General features: G+C 43.1%; 1 non-coding gene across 1 annotated transcript; it reads right to left on the bottom strand.

The window, feature by feature from the left end:
* Positions 1-2,275: 2,275 nt before the first annotated feature.
* LOC118482481 lies at positions 2,276-2,382 on the bottom strand. Its single transcript, XR_004868516.1, has one exon. It is a non-coding gene; the product is annotated as a small nucleolar RNA R71 (small nucleolar RNA).
* Positions 2,383-19,156: the final 16,774 nt, after the last annotated feature.

The raw sequence follows: 19,156 nt of genomic DNA, 5'->3' as shown, positions 1-19,156 counted from the left end.
AACCAGTAGAAGCTTCCATTGCCCACCACGGGGCCGTGTCCAGCGGGCACGGGGGCGTGGTGAAAGTACAGCAGGCGCATTAATTGTAATTGCGAATTACAATTAATGAAGAGAGAGAATGTCAGACGGGCACGGGGCCGTGTCCAGCGGACACGGGGCCATGTCCAGCCTTCTGTTCAGCCTATAAATAGAGGAGCTTGGTTTCATTCTCTCTCATCCCTTGGCACACCACCTCTCTCACACTTCATCCACCACCCACCACCACCATAACACCATCATCCACCACCATTATCCATTGTCCATCGTAGAGTGTGTGAGTCGTCTCGGGATCCAAGATTGATCGTAAGAGTTCTTGACAATCAAGGCCATGTTTGCCTAAGTCTCTTACATCACTTGGTGAAGACAAGTGTTTAGTATAATACTTTTTATTTTTAATCTTTTGCACTTTTTATTTGGTTTTGTATTAATGACTTTAATAACTAGTTACTTATGTTGAAGGTGATCTTTCCTTATCGTTTGTCCGTGGTGTCTTGGCATTATTTTACTGTCTATATAAAATAAAAGATTTTCACCATTCATATCTCCACGGTCTATATGGAGGTATGTTGGCTACCTGGTCGGGGGTTAAGGGAACGGTTTGGTAAGGGTCTTGCCCTTGTTCAGCGTTTAGAGGTCCTGCTTGGGACCTGGGTCAAATTTAGTAGGATCTCCTTCAATGCCCATAGGTATTGGATGGCGGGGATCCAAGCTCTTTGACCCCCTCATAAGTTAACTACTATTAATACTATAACCCGGCTATTTAGGACTGTATCCCTGCTGACTCAGACTACTTAGCCGAGGGTAACGTCACCGCCAAAAGCGGGGCCTACCACAATTTGCATTAATAACTTAATTTATTATCTTTCAATAATCCGACCCTTTAGGATTGTATCCTTGCTGACTCAAACTACTGGGTTGAGGGTAACGTCGCCTTCAAAAGAGGGGCCTACTACAATAACTAAGATAATCTCTTAAACAAGTGCAAAAGTGCAAAAATAATCAAAGGTTATACTAATACACGTGTCGGATCCAAGTGATTCATTTTGTCTATCTATTTTTATTTTCAGCATTTAGTTAGTTTTTATTTTTCTTAGTTTAAAATATTTTTCTAACTTTTCGATTTGATTAGACGTTGAGGATAAACCGGTATTAAAAGCTCTTGTGTCCTTGGACGACCTCGGTATCTTACCAACACTATACTACGTCCACGATGGGTGCACTTGCCCATATGTGTGTTTAGTGTTAGTGAATATCGTGTTTTATAAATTTAAAACTTGGCTAAAAGTGTAAAAAAGGGGCTTAAATACTCATAAAAAATATAACACACTTCACGCACATCAAGTTTTTGGCGCCGCTGCCGGGGACACAAGGATTTTAAGAAAGTTAGGAATCAGCGGCCTAATCATATTTATTTTTCTTTAATTTTTTAGGATTTTTTTTTTTTTTAGTTTTTCAGCTTCTGCAGAGCTCAGCACGGGGCCGTGCCTGGTTGGACACGGGCCGTGCTCAGCATCGTTACTGGCAGTTTTTGTTTTTCTAGTTACAGAAGGCTGACCACGGGGCCGTGCCGGTGCAACACGGGGCCGTGTCCAACTTCCAGTAACTGGGATCTGAAAAACAATCACTGTAATTCCGACCACGGGGCCGTGTTGAGCAAACACGGGGCCGTGGTGAACCTTCTGACCAACATTCTTTTCTGTTTTTATTGCATGACTTGGAACCCGATGCCAACCTCACGTAGTGTATGAACTCCAGTTCCAATAAAGACATAAAAGAACCATTAGAAGAACCCGAACGCTTTCTCAGAAAAAGGTTAAAAGCCAAAAACCAAGAGAAGGTTTCGGGTGATCCACTTCCAATGGCGGACCAACGTACCCTTATGGATTATCTACGGCCCACCGTAGGTAATCTAGGCGCCGCTATCAATGCTCCGAATGTCGAAGCCAATAACTTCGAGCTTCGACCGCATTTGATACAAATGCTCCAAAACTCCGCAACCTTCCACGGGCTTGCGGACGAGGATCCCCATCTACATATAACTAATTTCTTAGAAATATGTGATACCTTTCGGATCAATGGAGCATCAAACGACGCCATCCGCCTCCGTATGTTTCCATTCTCACTAAAAGACCGAGCGAAAGCTTGGCTCAACGCCCTCCCAGCTGGTTCGGTAAACACCTGGGATGAACTAGCCCAAAAATTTCTATATAAGTATTTCCCTCCTGCTAAAACTGCTAAATTAATGACTGAAATTAATACATAGTCACAAGAGGACGGGGAATCCTTATATGAAACTTGGGAAAGGTTCAAGGAGCTATTACGCAAGTGTCCCCATCACGGCCTCGCAATATGGCAACAAGTATCCACTTTCTACAATGGATTGTTGCCACACACTAGGCAGACACTTGATTCTAGCTCCGGGGGACTTTTAGGTAACCGACGCCCACATGAAATATATAATCAGATTGAGGAAATTGCTCAAACCAATTTTCAATGGCACACCCCCCGGGGAAATAAGTCTATCGCCCCGGGCGCCCATAAGGTCGACGAAAGCACTTCTTTACAAGCCCAAATCGAGGCCCTTTCTTCAAAAATAAAAAAAATTAGAAATGACAAAAACCGTCTCGGTTATGGCTTGTGAAGGGTGTGGTGGGTCACATGAAAATTGGAGTTGCATGAAAGAAACGGACGATCAACAAGAAATGGTAAACTACATTGATAATAGACCTAGGCCGTCAGGTCCTCCAACGGGAACTTACAACCAAGGATGGCGAAACCACCCAAACCTTGGTTGGAGGGAACCCGGCAATAGTAGTAACCAACAAACCCAACGAACAAACTTTCAGCAATCAAGAAATGAGTCACAAAATTTCACTCAACAACAAGGTGGACGAGAAAGGCTCGAAGATACTATATCTCGCCTCGTCTCTGACACTGATAAGAAAAACTCGGAAAGATTTCTACAATTAGAGTCTAATTTTAGGAATCAACAAGCTAGCATTCAAAACATAGAAAAACAAATAAATCAAATAGCTCAAAACTTTTCCGAGAGACAGCAAGGCGCATTACCTAGCAATACCGAAACAAACCCAAAGGCGCAAGTTCACCTCATCACACTACGAAACCGCACCGTACGGCCTGCAGAAGTACCGCCACCTACGGAAGAAACGATGCCAACACCTCTGCAGGAAAAGAACTCTCCTCCATCACCAGAGCCTACCAAGGCTCCTCGAGTTCCGTACCCCGGTAGGTTAATTCGTCAAAAGACCAATGAGCAATTCACAAAATTCGAAAGTCTGTTAAAACAGTTGCATGTCAATATTCCTTTTATCGAAGTCCTAACCCAAATGCCCAAATACTCTAAATTTATGAGGGACTTCCTTACCCATAAAAAGAAAATTGAAAATTTGCAATTAGTTAATTTAGGCGAAGAATGCTCTGCCCTCGTACTCAATAAACTACCCCAAAAGAAAATCGATCCCGGAAGTTTCACGATTCCATGCTCAATAGGGGAATCACCCGTTCTCAATGCCTTGGCCGACCTAGGGGCTAGCATTAACCTCATGCCCTCATCAATGTTCAAAAGTCTTGGCTTGGGAACCACGAGCCCTACAAAAATAAGCATACAACTCGCTGATCGATCCGTCAAGTTCCCACAAGGTGTCATCGAGAATGTCTTGGTAAGGGTAAGCAGATTTGTTTATCCAGTTGACTTTGTCATACTCGATATGGAGGAAGACACCGAGGTCCCCCTTATACTAGGGAGACCCTTCCTTGCCACGGCACAAGCAGTGGTAGACATGAATGATGGGACACTCACTTTGAGGTATGGGGATGATGAGGTGAAGTTCGGAGTTGGGAAGAGAATAGAGGACGACGACCCAGTCAATTACATGAAGGTTATTGATTCAAGCCTGGATGCCGCTCTCCGACGGTGTAACATGGGAAGCCAGGCATCCCACTCAGAAGATATATAACCTCGACTCGGGTCTAGCCAAGGACCCTTATAAACGTGGCGCACCACGGAGGCATTCCGCGGAACTATCCTTAGTTTAGTTTAATCTTTTAGTTTTTGCAGAATAAAACACACTCATGGTGGTAATGGATGAAAAAGGGAACGAGAAAAATGGAACCATGCAAGAAGAACAGAGCAACCCGACAAAAATCTCCATCATAGAAGGCTCAACACGGGCCGTGCCCAACCAACACGGCCCCGTGCTGAGCCCCCTGTAGAAAATCACCCAGTTCAGGTAACTGGACACGGGCCGTGTTCAGCGGACACACCCCCGTGTCCAGGCTTCTGTTTCAATTCTCTAATTTTTTGTTACTGGCACTTGACCACGGGGCCGTGCCCGGTCAACACGGGGCCGTGTCCAGGATGCCAGTAACACAAAACTTTGCTTTTAAACCCACTTTTACACATTCTAATCAACCAAAAACTTTATTTTTGGACACATTGAGGACAATGTGTAATTTAAGTGTGGGGGGATGCTAAAACCTTGAAATTTTGCAAAATCCTAAACACAAGCCTTACACAAAACTCTATTGGAACCGCTAAACACCCCAAATTTTTATTTTTAAAAACTTTTTCATTTTTTTTATTTACTTGTCTTAGTTTAAGTTGGGAATAAGGGAACGGTTTGGTAAGGGTCTTGCCCTTGTTCAGCGTTTAGAGGTCCTGCTTGGGACCTGGGTCAAATTTAGTTGGATCTCCTTCAATGCCCATAGGTATTGGATGGCGGGGATCCAAACTCTTTGACCCCCTCATAAGTTAACTACTATTAATACTATAACCCGGCTATTTAGGACTGTATCCCTGCTGACTCAGACTACTTAGCCGAGGGTAACGTCACCGCCAAAAGCGGGGCCTACCACAATTTGCATTAATAACTTAATTCATTATCTTTCAATAATCCGACCCTTTAGGATTGTATCCTTGCTGACTCAAACTACTGGGTTGAGGGTAACGTCGCCTTCAAAAGAGGGGCCTACTACAATAACTAAGATAATCTCTTAAACAAGTGCAAAAGTGCAAAAATAATCAAAGGTTATACTAATACACGTGTCGGATCCAAGTGATTCATCTTGTCTATCTATTTTTATTTTCAGCATTTAGTTAGTTTTTATTTTTCTTAGTTTAAAATATTTTTCTAACTTTTCGATTTGATTAGACGTTGAGGATAAACCGGTATTAAAAGCTCTTGTGTCCTTGGACGACCTCGGTATCTTACCAACACTATACTACGTCCACGATGGGTGCACTTGCCCATATTTGTGTTTAGTGTTAGTGAATATCGTGTTTTATAAATTTAAAACTTGGCTAAAAGTGTAAAAAAGGGGCTTAAATACTCATCAAAAATATAACACACTTCACGCACATCAGTGCTACCGCTAAATGATGTCAGTTTTGCCCGCCCTTGAAAATAGGTACAGGGCGATAATGCTCAAGTTCAACAGCAATCTTATGCGGATGTGGTCGAGCAGGTAGGTATTCAGCAGGCTGTTATTTCTGATCAGCATCAGAATGTCGAGGGAACAGATAGGAAGGCCAATGAGGTGGTGGATCAAGTTCCTAAAGTTAATTTTAGATCGCTAAAATCAGATGTCTCATTGGATGGTGTGGATGTAGTGCTGCCGATTGATTCTGTTCGCCAGGTTAATAACAGGTTAGCTAACACTCTTTATGGGTATTTTCTGGGGGATAGAATTGCATATCCAGTAGTTGATTACTTTGTGAGAACAAATTGGAAGAAACATGGTCTTCAGAAAACTATGATGAATGCAAATGGGTTCTTTTTCTTCAAGTTTGAAGACAGAAAGGGTATGGATGCTGTTCTTGAAGGGGGACCTTGGATGATCTGTAACAAACCTATGTTTCTCAACATTTGGTCCCCTACAAACACACTTAAAAAAGAAGAGCTTAAAAAGGTTGCGGTTTGGGTTAAATTGCACGACGTCCCTCTAGTGGCGTATTCTGATGATGGTTTAAGCATGTTGGCATCCAAAATTGGGTCTCCTGGGCACCTTGATTCGTATACAACTGATATGTGTAATGAGGCTTGGGGAAGGAGCAGTTATGCTAGGGCTCTGATTGAAATATCGGCTGATCCGGAGTTGAAAGGGACTCTAACCATTGCTATTCCTGAATTGGATGGAAACAAATATGTTACGGAGACTATTAGGGTGGAGTATGAATGGGAACCCTCGAGATGTGCTCAATGCTGTGTGTTTGGGCATGACTCTGAGGGATGCCCTAAACGTATTGGCTCAACATCCAAACCTCCTACTAACAGGCCGAAAGTAGATGAGGATGGTTTCACTGAAGTTAAGGCTAAGAAAAGTGCCAAGAAGAATGGCTTTCAAGTTAATAACCAGAAGCCCAAATTTGAGTATAGACCGGTCGATAGGAAGAAAAAGGCCGTTGCAAATCAGCAGGGTACTACTTCTCCTAAAATTCAAACTCATAATCCGTTTTGTGCTCTTACTTCTGTTGGGGGAAAGGGTGTTTCAATCCAAGGGAGAAAGAAAGGGGATAGACATGTTCATGAGGATTCAGATGAGGAAGAGGTTGAGGTTGTCTATGATGAAACCATTGACTTTATGACTGCGGGTACATATCCTTCATCTTCAAGATCAGGGGCAAGCACCTCTTCTACAAAGTTCTCCAATGGATAGAGCGTCTTTGATTCGTGTTAAGGGGCTACAGTTTCATGGCAACTTCATTTTTGATGATGGAGGATGAGGATTTTTGGTTATGTATTGTTTGTCTGCTAGATATCTTTTCATGATGTATAGTAGGTTAGGTTGATGTGATGTTATAGGTACTTTTATGTTTGTTGGCTTACATATATGGGGCATGTCCTGTATATGAACTAGTGTGGAACTCATCCTCACTACTTATACTTATTTGTGGTTGTTTATAATAGATTCATAGGGGTAAGCCTTTACCCAAAAAAAAAAAATGTTGCATGCGACCTGATAAGTTGCTGTCTCCTAGCCCTTTAATATCTTCTTTTGCCTGATATTCTGCTTGCTTGGCCTTTAGCTTCAGATATTCATCAATATTCTTTGGAGTTCTGAATCCATGAAGAGATGGGAAAGTTCTTTTGGCTGGATCATCCTCTGTGTAAAATTGAATCATTTTATCTTGAACTGCAAGTAGTTCTAGAGGGAAATTTACTGCCAATGGAATGTTTCTTGGAGTGTAACCAGCGGGTGGATATTTGATTGGGTTGATTTTTGGCAGGGCCATTCCAACGTTTTTGTAGACCCTAAGCGGACTACGAAGTGGAGGCCCTTTTGCAAAACATATAGAGATAAATAGAAAAACTAGTTGCTAAAGTTAACCTACGTTTAGTAATTAGCCCTAATTTTGCCCATAAATTCTCCTCCAATCCCGACAGACCCGACGCCATGAGTGATTACCGTTAGTGATAGCCAATAACCTAGAAAATCGAAAGAGCAGGATGCCATAAGAGGTAAGAATGATGATTGCGGCTCAATTTTAGGGACTTCTGGCGCTGATTCACGGAATTCGGATGAGGTCGAGTGGTAGATGGTTGCTATAGACTGTAGTTATGTCTGTGGTTTAATTTCGAAACTGGGTCTTGAATGTGGGCCTTTTTTCCTAAACAATTTTTATCTTTGGAACTTTATTAAAAAACATGGTTTAGTTTTGCTTTTTATTTAAGCCTGATACATACTATACAATATATAAAACTTTACTAAAAATTGGAGGCCCTTGATTTTTGGTGGCCCTAGGCCCATGCCTAGATTGGTAAGCCTAACGGGTCGGCCCTGATTTTTTATGATGGAGGTGGAATGAATGGTTTGGGTGAAGTTTGAATGAATGGAGCAGATGATAATGGAATTGGTGCAGGTATATCTTTTTCTTCCGTTTCTTCTTCATGCACCATGAATTTTCTTTTTCTTGTGTAAACAGATTTTGGAGGAGGAGAAGGAGTTTGTGAAGGAGAATGTGCTATGGGTGTAAGGGTTGATTGTGATGGGAATTGAAATTGGGTAGAATCAGTGGATTGACTAACAACTATTGAAACAACTGGTGTCTCAACCGCTGTAGTCTTAACATCTGTTGAAGCATTTGTTGCATCAACAATTGTTGCAGTGGAGGTTGGTAGTGGTGATGAGGGTTTTGTTTTTTGCTTTTTAAGAGGTGGTTTTTGTGGTGAGAGTTTTGGTTTAGGTGTATCAGTGTTTGGCTTTTTAGGTTCAGCAGTGGTTGGTTTTTCTGGTGGTGATTTTGGTTTAGGAAATATGACAATAGGAGGTTTGTTGTGTTTGTGTGATTTTCTTCTATTTGAGGTTCTAATTTTCAGCACTTTGTTTTCTTTCTTCACTTTTTTCACTAACTCCCGCCTCAACACATCTGTTCTACTTTCTTTTCTATCCTTTCTCTTCTGCTTTGCTTCAATCTCCTTATCTGTCTGTTTGTTAAGGGTATCATCAATTCCCTTTTTCTTACCAGTGTCAGATTTTCCAGAAGATTTTGCAGAAGTTTTCTTGGTAGGCGTTGGATTTTGTTTTGGTTGATTCCTTGGTGTTGGTTTGCCAAAGTTTTTCATGGAATCCTTCTCCCCCTTTTTGGCATCATCTTCATCATCTTTTTCAAAGATAGGTGCAGGGGTAGTGCTAGTTAACTTTGCAATGGATTCTTTTATGCCCTTGATGTCAGCCTGTGTGTGTTTGTATCTTGCTTCAACCATAACTCTAATTAGCTCCATGTGGGAATTATGTTAAAGCTCAGCCAGTTCCCTTTGAGCTGCAAGAATGGGTTGTACTGAGTTCCAAAGCTCTTGGGATAACTGCTGATGAGAAGGTTGACTTTTGAAAGCGTCCACCAACTGCTTCATTTGATCTTTCATATCTGCAACAGTTGTTTCAATGTTAGATATCCTCTCCGTCAAATCCTGGTATTTTAATCCATCACATAACTTAATAGGATCATCTGAATTCCCACCAGAGGTGGTTGTATCTGCTTTTGAAACAGGAGGTGTCTCCAAATTTTCATTAGCAAATGCCCCTTGTTCTTGGTTCTAGGGACTTCCCTCTACATTAGTGGTTTCTTTAGTGATCACACTAGTGGTTAACTTGAACTCACCAGTGGATACCTTGGTAGACACAGCAGTGGTTGCCTTCAAGGGAGTTTGACTGATGAAACTACTGTCCAAATTTAGAACAGTGGATTTGACATTTGTAGTAGTTGCTCCACTTGAAATACCACCAAGAATTCCGCGAAATTCAAGAGGTGTAGCCTCCTCAGCTGTTTGTGGGTTAGCTAATTGAACAGGTTTAGACACAGCTATTGTTGAAGTGAAACTCTTAGTAATGTGTTCGTGGGAGGGGCTGCTATGAGTCTGAATGTCAATAGCTTCAAAAAGTTTTACAAAGGTTGGTGGAATAAAAGATGAAGGGATTGGTGTGGAAAGAACATTGCCTTGGGAGAGGGGCTTTTAAGCATACTCTCAAATGAGGGTATGGCATCATATTGTGGTGTCCCTGTGAATACAACATGTTCCTTTTGTGAGGAATCATGAGGAGTTTGGTTTATGGGTTGAGCTCTTTCCACATGTTGCGAGGAAGTATCAACAGTGGTTTCCAGTGACATTTGTGTTGTCACAGGGTTAACCTCTGGGATCTCATCTTCCAGAGGACCCGTTTTTGTGGTTTCGGTGGGCTTTTTGGATTTTGTTTTGGTCTTTTTGGGTTTTGTTGTTGGGGGTTTCATAGTAGTGGTTGTAGTGCTGTGATCACTAAGAGCAGTGGGCTCAGCAACAGAGGTTTGAGGAGCAGTTGTGGATTCATCTAAAATTTGCTCATTCCTCTTTGCTTGTGTTTTGGAAACATTTGACTCTTTAGTCATAAGGCGAGTAAAAGTTTCAGATGTTAGACTATTCATTTTAAAAGTTGTACCTTGTTCAAAAGCGCTTTGAGAAACATGTTTTTGCAGGTAGTACCTTAATAGTCTAGGAAACATAAGAAAAGCAGCATTTTTTTCCTATTTTTAATGTTTTTAAAATATGTAACCAAGTCAGCAAACAGTGCTTAGGAGTAGTTAAAATCAGTATTTGTCAAAATTGCATACCCCAAGTACTGAATTTTCAACTGGCCTGGCGATCTTGTTTCTCATGCAACCCTAACTTCCTGTGTCGTGATCTTCTTCGTATAATAGTCTGTGATTAGTGAATTGATTCCTCAATGATCTATAACGAACTCGTTAGCGAACTTGTGACCGATCATGAATTAGGGTTTTGATCCTGTTTCTTCTTTTCAATCGCTGCCCTAGCTTCCTATTTTCGAAACAGATTGGATAGTGTTGTTGTTTTGTCGGCCTTTCTGGTAGGGCAGAAACCTTGACTTAATAATTATACTATTCGATTTTGCTAGAATCAAAAGTTAGGGTTTTGTGCTAGTCTAGGGTTTTCTCGGCATTGGTGGTTCTGCTGGATTTCTGGTTGATTCTTGTTGCATGGTTTCTTATTTTCGGTGCTAATAGAGAGATTTGCTGTACTCCTTATGGACGAACGAAAAAAATCAAGTGGGTACCCGAAGGATGATCGTGGTAAGCCACCTTTACCTACGGGTATTGCGAGTAGAGTTGTGAATATTGATGGTGCAAAATTTATGCCTCGTAGAGGTACTACTGATAATTCACAGTTTGAGATCAAAAAGATAAACGTAATTGATGAACTCACTAAGATAACAAAGCCAATCACTGTTCAAACTTCACCGGATCAGGATCCATTATCAGTTACTGGAGAAGCTGAACTGTATGAGGGCGTAACTAATCGGATATCATATGCAAAAGCGGCTATGAAAAAAGCGGTGAATAATAGGGAGGTCAATTTCAGGCATATGATACCAGTTGATACTAACCAGGAAGCTGATGTGGTTATACCACGAGAAGTTGTGCAGAAGGTTCAAGATAAGTTTGAGAATGTGCTTTATTGTTATTTTCTAGGTAATCGATTGCCATATCCGGTAGTAGAGTACTATGCAAAGAATGTTTGGTCTAGGTTTGGGTTTGTTAAGCTGATGATGAACTCAGATGGGTTTTTCTTTTTCAAGTTTGACTCTAAGGAAGGTATGGCTAAAGTTCTAGAGGGTGGCCCGTGGCTTATTCGGAAGATTCCTTTGTTTTTGAACACTTGGTCCCCGTCAGAGGTTTTACAGAAAGAAGGTATAAAGTCTGTCCTGGTGTGGATTAAACTTCACAATGTGCCTATTTCTATCTATACGGATGATGGATTAAGCTTGTTAGCTTCTAATCTTGGGGTGCCAAAAAGATTAGACAGTTATACAGCGGACATGTGTGCAGACAACTGGGGTAGAAGCAGTTTTGCGAGAGCAATGATTAAAATTAATGCTGATTCTGAACTGAAGGAACATATTGTGGTGGCAATACCTAAATTAGACCAGGAGGGGTATATTATGGAAAAAATTCGAGTAGAATATGAATGAAGCCCCAACGTTGCTCTCTATGTTGTATTTTCGGACATGATGACCAATCCTGTCCAAAGAATGTCGCGACTAACCAAAACAAGTTACAGTTGACGCTGATGGCTTTATTACTGACAAGAGGAAGACAGTCAAACCTGGTGGTATACATAAGAAACAAAAGCTAAAGTTTCAATATCGGTCGAAAGTCTCTAAAGTTGAGCCGAGTACATCTGGTACAAAGCCTGTTAGTAGGCCTGATTTGGAATACCCGAACTCAACTGGCACTATCCGGATGGCAAACTCTTTTGGGACCTTACAAAACTTGGATGGCGATGGTGTAGAAAACCCAATTGATCTGAACTAGAAACCTGATACTCTTAATATCAAATCTGGTCGGCTTACTGAGGAAGTTGTGGAAAATATTCCTACAGAAACGTCTCGTTTCATGAGTATGGATTATCCGAAAACTCATTCTGAGGGAGCAAGCACTCCTGGTCAAGGTGTTATCAATGGGTAGCATTCTAACGTGGAATATTAGGGGCCTGAACTGTCACACCCCCAAAATCCACCTGCGGAGTACTACCGCTTGGAGGCGTGACTGATCAGGATCCAGCCACCAATCATATTGAACAAGCATATGAATAGTTATAAAAGTCTAACCAATACAATTGGTGTTCAAACAAAACATAGTTTAAGTTGCAAGCGGAAGCATAAGTTTTAAAATCAAAACATAAGTTCAATTGTTTCCAAGTTTGACATGGCATGCAGCTATCCATGTCCCACAATGACTCTCCTCCATGCAAGCTCCAGCTAAGTACCTATGGTCCTGCAAAGCATGTAGTAACGAGTCAACAACAAGTTGAGTGAGTTCACAGTTGGGTGTTCGTTTTAGTTTGTTTCGAAAACAGTTTCCTTTATCAGGCATCCTGCCGTGGGGGTTACCCAATAGTTGAAAACGTGACTTGTTTATTCCCGGTTACTCTGGCATTCCAGCCATGGGGGCTACCCCGTGTTAGTTATCTGGCATTTCGGCCGTGGGGGCTAACCCATGTATACACTAGACTCGTTACCATATCGACTGCTGACTGTAGTCATGTTTATGTGCCCTGAAACTGTCAATGTCTATCATCATTGACGTGCCCCAGATACATTAGTTCACGCCCGTCCTCTGCGGCACGGTGTGAGGTTTGTCAGACCTAAATAGCGCTATCTAACTAATGACCCGCTCGCCATTGGCCCGGCGATTAATTCGATATAAAAGGAGGGACTTCGTGATAGAGTTTTGGTCTAGTACGAGTTATCTGTCCGTGAGGACGAGGAATTACATTCCTGAACCATTGTTGTCCTACCCAAGGAGGACGAGGAATCTACGTTCCTTAACCCCATTCCCAACCCAGGGAATCCCATGCTTTGTAGAGGGTGTGAACTCACCTTGGTTTGCTCGGCAGATACACAGAAAAGTCAATCAAGTTGTAGGTGGTCAACTACGTCCTAACATAGATACCATTCAAGTCAGGTTCGTATCCAAGTAGTGCACGTATGTTCTACACGTATACTAGCAAGTAACAATCATGGCATACATATCTAGCATGGCAGTTCAACAACAGTTCGCAACAAGTTCCATAGTAACATTCATGTAATAACCAAAGTCTAAGTGTGACCCAAACAGTTGGTCTCGTAATAGCACGCAAGCCCAAAACACGCATTCAACAGTAACACAAGAAGCCCGTAAGTCCGACCCAAATATCCAAGCCCGTAGCAGTGTGGAAGTCCAAATAGTGTGTACATGCATATGGTCTCGAGTCGAGACTGTGCGGTCTCTAGTCGAGACTGTGCGGTCTCGAGTGTAGCTTACAAGGTCTCGAGTCGCAACCGGACTCGCAAGCATGGTCTCGGGTCATGATGTTTGTGTGATGATCATGTGTGGTCTCGAGTCGAGACTAGGGGTTCTCGACTCGCAACCTATGTCGCAATCTATGTTCTCGAGTTATCATGTTTATGGTCTCGAGTCGGAATCAGGGGTCTCGACCCCCAGCACCTGCTGATTCTGCACAGTGTACTATCCAATAGAGTCTTGTTTTCATGCAACAATTGTGTACTATCCACTAAACATGTTTTCTTGTCTAACAATTTACTAAATTGGATCAAACAACTAGTTTTCAGATATTCAAGACACATTCATATCATGTTCATGTTGTTCTTCATATATTCAAGTAGTTCATGTTCATCAAATATTCATCATATTTTAGGGTTTTTAGCATTAATCATAGTCATAACGTGAATAACCATCAAAACACTTGAACATAACACCTCAAACTCGGCTCTACACTAATCCGATTACATGACATATGCAAGCCGGTTTCATGAACATCAACAATAAGTGGTTTAAATCACATTTAGATACAAGATATTACTAGCTCATTATGTAATATGTCCGAGATTAAACATGTTAGCCGAATAACATCATCATACACATCCGATTCACAAGGACATCAATATTCTTACAACTATACTTAGTTAAGTCATGTCATTCATACTATCTTCTAACAACAAACATCATAAAACACTAACATTAACAATAAACATCATAAAACACTAGTCATTAACAATAAACATCATAAAACACTAACCGGTTGAGTTTTCAAGGGGGATCTTAAGCTTGAACCGAGAGTTCTTGTGTTACCGGTTGAATCCGAGAAGAAGGAGAGGGAATGTGAAGTTTGATCTCTAGGGTTTTTAGTGAGAGAATGTGGGAGTGTATGTGTTGTCCAAAGAAATGGTAAACATGGCTATGAGTGTAATATATATACTAGTTCTACATGGTGCACCCTAATGGGTTTCGGGTGTGATTAAACGGCCCAACCGGTCCAACTGTTACTGTTCACTCGAGACCTCGAGTCGTGTCCTTGTGTCTCGGTTCACATAATCACACAATTTCACTTAGGTCCTTCATTGAATCAACAAGTTAACTAATCACATAATGTTTCAAGCAAGTTACATCAAGATACAACGAAAGGTTCTAAGTTTCGATTGTCACATCATCCCGAAGTTGAAAGAAATTTTGTCCCGAAATTTGGTGGCACTCATTGAGGAAGCTAGTTAAGTTGTATGGTTTTCCCGGTTATCCTGGGGTGTCACATCCACCCCCCGTTGATCTGGAATTTCGTCCCGAAATTCCGTAGCTTCAGCCTTAGTAATGGTTGTACTGTTTGTGAACAGTTGGGGATACTTTTGTTTCATCTGATCTTCGCGCTCCCAGGTGAACTCTGGGCCGCGACGTGAGTTCCAACGAACTCGAACGAGAGGTATTCTAGTGCTCTTGAGGACCTTAACATCCTGGTCCATGATTTCAACTGGTTCCTCGACGAATCGTAACTGCTCGTCAATAGTGAGTTCCTTCAGAGGAACTATGTGGGTCTCATCTGACAGACACTTCTTCAGATTTGACACATGGAAAACGTTGTGAACTGCACCGAGTTCTGCTGGTAAGTTTAGTCTATAGGCCACCCTGCCTATCTTCTCAATGATTTCAAATGGTCCGACGTATCGTGGGTTAAGTTTGCCTCGTTTACCAAAACAAACCACACCCTTCCAGGGTGAAACTTTGAGTAGTACCCGCTCCCCAACCTGGAGCTCAAGTGGTTTCCTGCCCTTATCGGCGTAGGCTTTCTGACGGTCTCGAGCTGCCGCCATGCGTTGTCGTATTTGAGCAATCCGTTCAGTAGTGTCCACCACATGTTCCGGACCAGTGATCTGACTATCCCCCACCTCTGCCCAACAAAGAGGTGACCGGCATTTACGCCCGTACAATGCCTCAAACGGAGCAGCTTTAATGCTGGTGTGGTAACTATTATTGTACGAAAATTCCACAAGAGGCAGATGCTTTTCCCAGCTATTGCCAAAGTCGATTACACATGCACGAAGCATGTCTTCTAAGGTTTGAATAGTACGCTCAGACTGCCCGTCCGTCTGAGGGTGATATGCCGTGCTCATGTCTAATCGTGAGCCAAAGGATTTGTGCATTGCTTGCCACAGCTCTGAAGTAAAACGTGCATCTCGATCGGAGATGATAGAGGTGGGCACCCCGTGCCTCGAGACAACTTCCTTGAGGTATATTTCCGCTAGAGTGGAGAATTTATCCGTTTCCTTAATCGCCAAGAAGTGTGTGGATTTTGTGAGTCGATCCACGATCACCCAAATAGTATCGTTTCCGCGCTGAGATCTAGGTAGGCCGGTAACGAAATCCATGGAAATTTGCTCCCATTTCCATTGTGGTATCTCTGGTTGCTGGAGTAGGCCTGAGGGTTTTTGATATTCTGTCTTGACTCGCGCACAAGTGAAACACTTGCTAACGTAAGTTTCTATGTGGGCCTTCATGCTAGGCCACCAATACGTAGTTTTGATATCATGGTACATCTTATCCGAACCAGGGTGTACCGAGTAGCGGGACTTGTGTGCCTCATCCATCACGAGCTCTCGTAGGTTGCCATAGAGTGGAACCCAAATGCGTCCTGTTACGTAGTAAGCACCGTCTTCCTTCTGTTCTAAGCGTTGTCTTGACCCGCGTAGGGCTTCAGCCCTGACGTTTTCTGGTTCCAGTGCTTCCATCTGAGCAGCTCGTATTTGGGAAGGTAGACTAGAATGGATCGTGAGTTGTAAAGCTCGCACGCGCTTAGGCGCAGTGTCCTTTCGACTAAGGGCGTCAGCCACAACATTGGCCTTGCCCGGGTGATACCTGATGGAGCACTCGTAGTCATTCAGTAGCTCGACCCATCGTCGTTGCCGCATATTCAGTTCCTTTTGCTTGAATATGTGCTCTAGGCTCCTGTGGTCGGTGTAGATGGCGCATTTGGTACCGTACAGGTAATGTCGCCATAACTTAAGTGCGAAAATTACAGCTCCCAGCTCTAAATCGTGTGTAGTGTAGTTCTTCTCGTGAACTTTGAGTTGGCGCGAGGCGTAGGCTATAACCTTATCTTGTTGCATCAATACACAACCAAGGCCTTGAATTGATGCGTCGCAGTAAACCACAAAATCGTCTGTGCCCTCTGGCAGTGAAAGAATAGGTGCACTACAAAGTCTATCCTTTAAGTGCTGAAAGGCTAACTCCTGTGCATTTTCCCAGCGGTAAACAACGCCTTTCTGCGTTAGCGAGGTGAGAGGCTGTGCGATCTTAGAAAAATCCTTAATGAACCTCCTGTAGTAACCTGCCAATCCCAAGAATTGGCGAATTTCCTTTGGTGTGCGAGGTACAGGCCAGTTCTTAATAGAGTCTACCTTGGATGGATCAATGTGAATCCCATCCTTGTTTACCACGTGGCCTAGGAAATGGACCTCACGAAGCCAGAAGTCGCATTTCGAGAACTTTGCGTAAAGCTGTTCTGTTCGAAGGAGTTCCAGAATAAGTCATAGATGCTGCTCGTGTTCCTCCTGACTCTTAGAATAGATCAGGATGTCGTCGATGAAGACTATAACGAATTTGTCCAGGTATGGCTTGCACACTCGGTTCATCAAGTCCATGAAAACTGCAGGTGCGTTTGTCAGCCCAAACGGCATGACCAAAAACTCATAATGCCCATAACGAGTTCTAAAGGCTGTCTTAGAGACATCCTCTTCTCGAACTCTCAGCTGGTGATATCCCGATCTCAGATCGATCTTTGAATAGTAGCTCGACCCCTGCAACTGGTCGAACAAGTCGTCAATACGCGGTAGAGGATAACGATTCTTCACAGTCACCTTGTTGAGTTCACGATAGTCGATACACATTCTGAAGGTACCATCCTTCTTCTTCACAAATAACACTGGGGCTCCCCAGGGCGATGAACTAGGACGAATGAAACCCTTATCCAAGAGTTCTTGTAGTTGCGTAGAGAGTTCTTCCAACTCTGATGGAGCTAAACGATAAGGTGCACGAGCTATAGGCGCAACTCCAGGAGCTAGTTCAATCTGAAACTCGACTTGGCGATGGGGTGGAAGACCAGGTAATTCCTCAGGGAATACCTCAGGATAGTCACGTACAACTGGAAAATCTTCTAGCTTCTTCTCTTTCTCCGAGGTGTCAGTAACAAGAGCCAAAACGGCAGTGTGGCCCTTTCGCAAGCACTTCTGGGCCTTAAGGAAAGAGATGACGTTTTCAACAGCACTCCTCTTGTCGCCACGAATCATGAGAGGTTCACTACCGGAACCGGGAATACGAACGATCTTCTCGTTGCAAAGAATCTCTGCTCGGTGTTGGGATAACCAATCCATCCCAATGACAACGTCGAAACTACCCAAGGCGATAGGAATAAGGTCAATAGAGAAGGTCTGGTTAGCGAGGACAAGTTTGCAACCTTTGACTACGTGGGTGGCTTCTAAACTTTTACCGTTTGCTAGCTCTACAGTGTGTTTGTTGTTCAATGATGTTGGGATACGCTTAAGCATTCTACTAACTTCCAGTGACACATAGCTAGTATCGGCACCCGAATCAAATAAAACTGTAACATAAAAGTCGTCAAGGAGGAACTTACCCGTCACCACGTTGGGGTCATTCCTTGCTTCACCTTGGCCAATCACGAACACCCGCCCCCTGGCACCATTGTTGTTGTTGTGGTTCCCATTGTTACCATTCCCCTGATTGTTGTTATGGTTGTTGTTGTTCTGGTTCTGGTTCAGTTGGGGACAATCTTTCTTGAAGTGGCCTTCAGCTCCACACTGAAAGCACCCTTTGTTGTTACCCTGTTGCTGCCGCTGATTCTGTAGGGCCTGCTGACGATTCTGATTGGCGGGGTATAAGCTCCTGCAATCCTTTGCAGCGTGACCAGGCTTGTTGCACCTATGACAGTTGCCCCTGGTGCATGGCCCACTGTGGTGTAGGTTGCAGCGATTGCATTTGGGGTGATTCCCCTTGTACCCACCATGACCTTGACCACCAGATGATTGCTGACTGGGGCTCTTGTAGTCATCAGTGTTTCTCTGCTGAGACTGAGATTGCACAGAAGTTGAACCCTTGCTTGAAGCTCCATCCCATTTCCGTTTGTTGTCATTAGAGGTACCAGAAGTAGTTGCAGCACCTATGCGCTTTGGTAACTTGTTCTACTCCACCGCCTGATCAGTAAGACGGTGAGCCAGCTGAACAACCTGCTGGATAGTGGCCAGGTTTGCTGAAGTCACATGACTTTGGATTTCTGGCACCAGGCCCTTGAGAAAGAGTTCAATTCGCTTAAATGGAGGGTCCACCATAGTAGGACACAATAAGGCAAGCTCATGCGATCTCTTAGTATACGCCTCAATTTCTGACCCCGTCATCTTGAGGTTGTAGAACTCGTCTTCCAGCTTATGAATGTCATCTCGACTGCAGTATTCCTCCCTGATCATTTCCTTGAAAGTTTCCCATGGGGTGGGGTTGGCAGCAACCAACCCCAGCATTTGAACTTGAGCGTTCCACCACGTGAGGGCTAAACCCTCGAGAGTATCGGTAGCATACTTCACCCTGCGCGCCTCAGGGCATTCGCACATTTCGAAGACAGATTCTAGTTTCTCAAACCAGTGGAGGAGACCTACTGCTCCTTTAGTTCCGCTAAAGGTAGTCGGTCGGCAGTCCATAAAGGTCTTAAAGGTGCACACCGGTGGCTGAGCATGTTGACCTAAGGTAGGTGAAAGAAAGACAGAGTTTAACACA

Source organism: Helianthus annuus, chromosome 9 (assembly GCF_002127325.2).
Source record: "Helianthus annuus cultivar XRQ/B chromosome 9, HanXRQr2.0-SUNRISE, whole genome shotgun sequence".
In the NCBI taxonomy this organism is placed as follows: domain Eukaryota; kingdom Viridiplantae; phylum Streptophyta; class Magnoliopsida; order Asterales; family Asteraceae; genus Helianthus; species Helianthus annuus.
The sequence above is the reverse complement of the archived record's forward strand: the minus strand, read 5'-3'. Positions and strand labels throughout refer to the sequence as shown.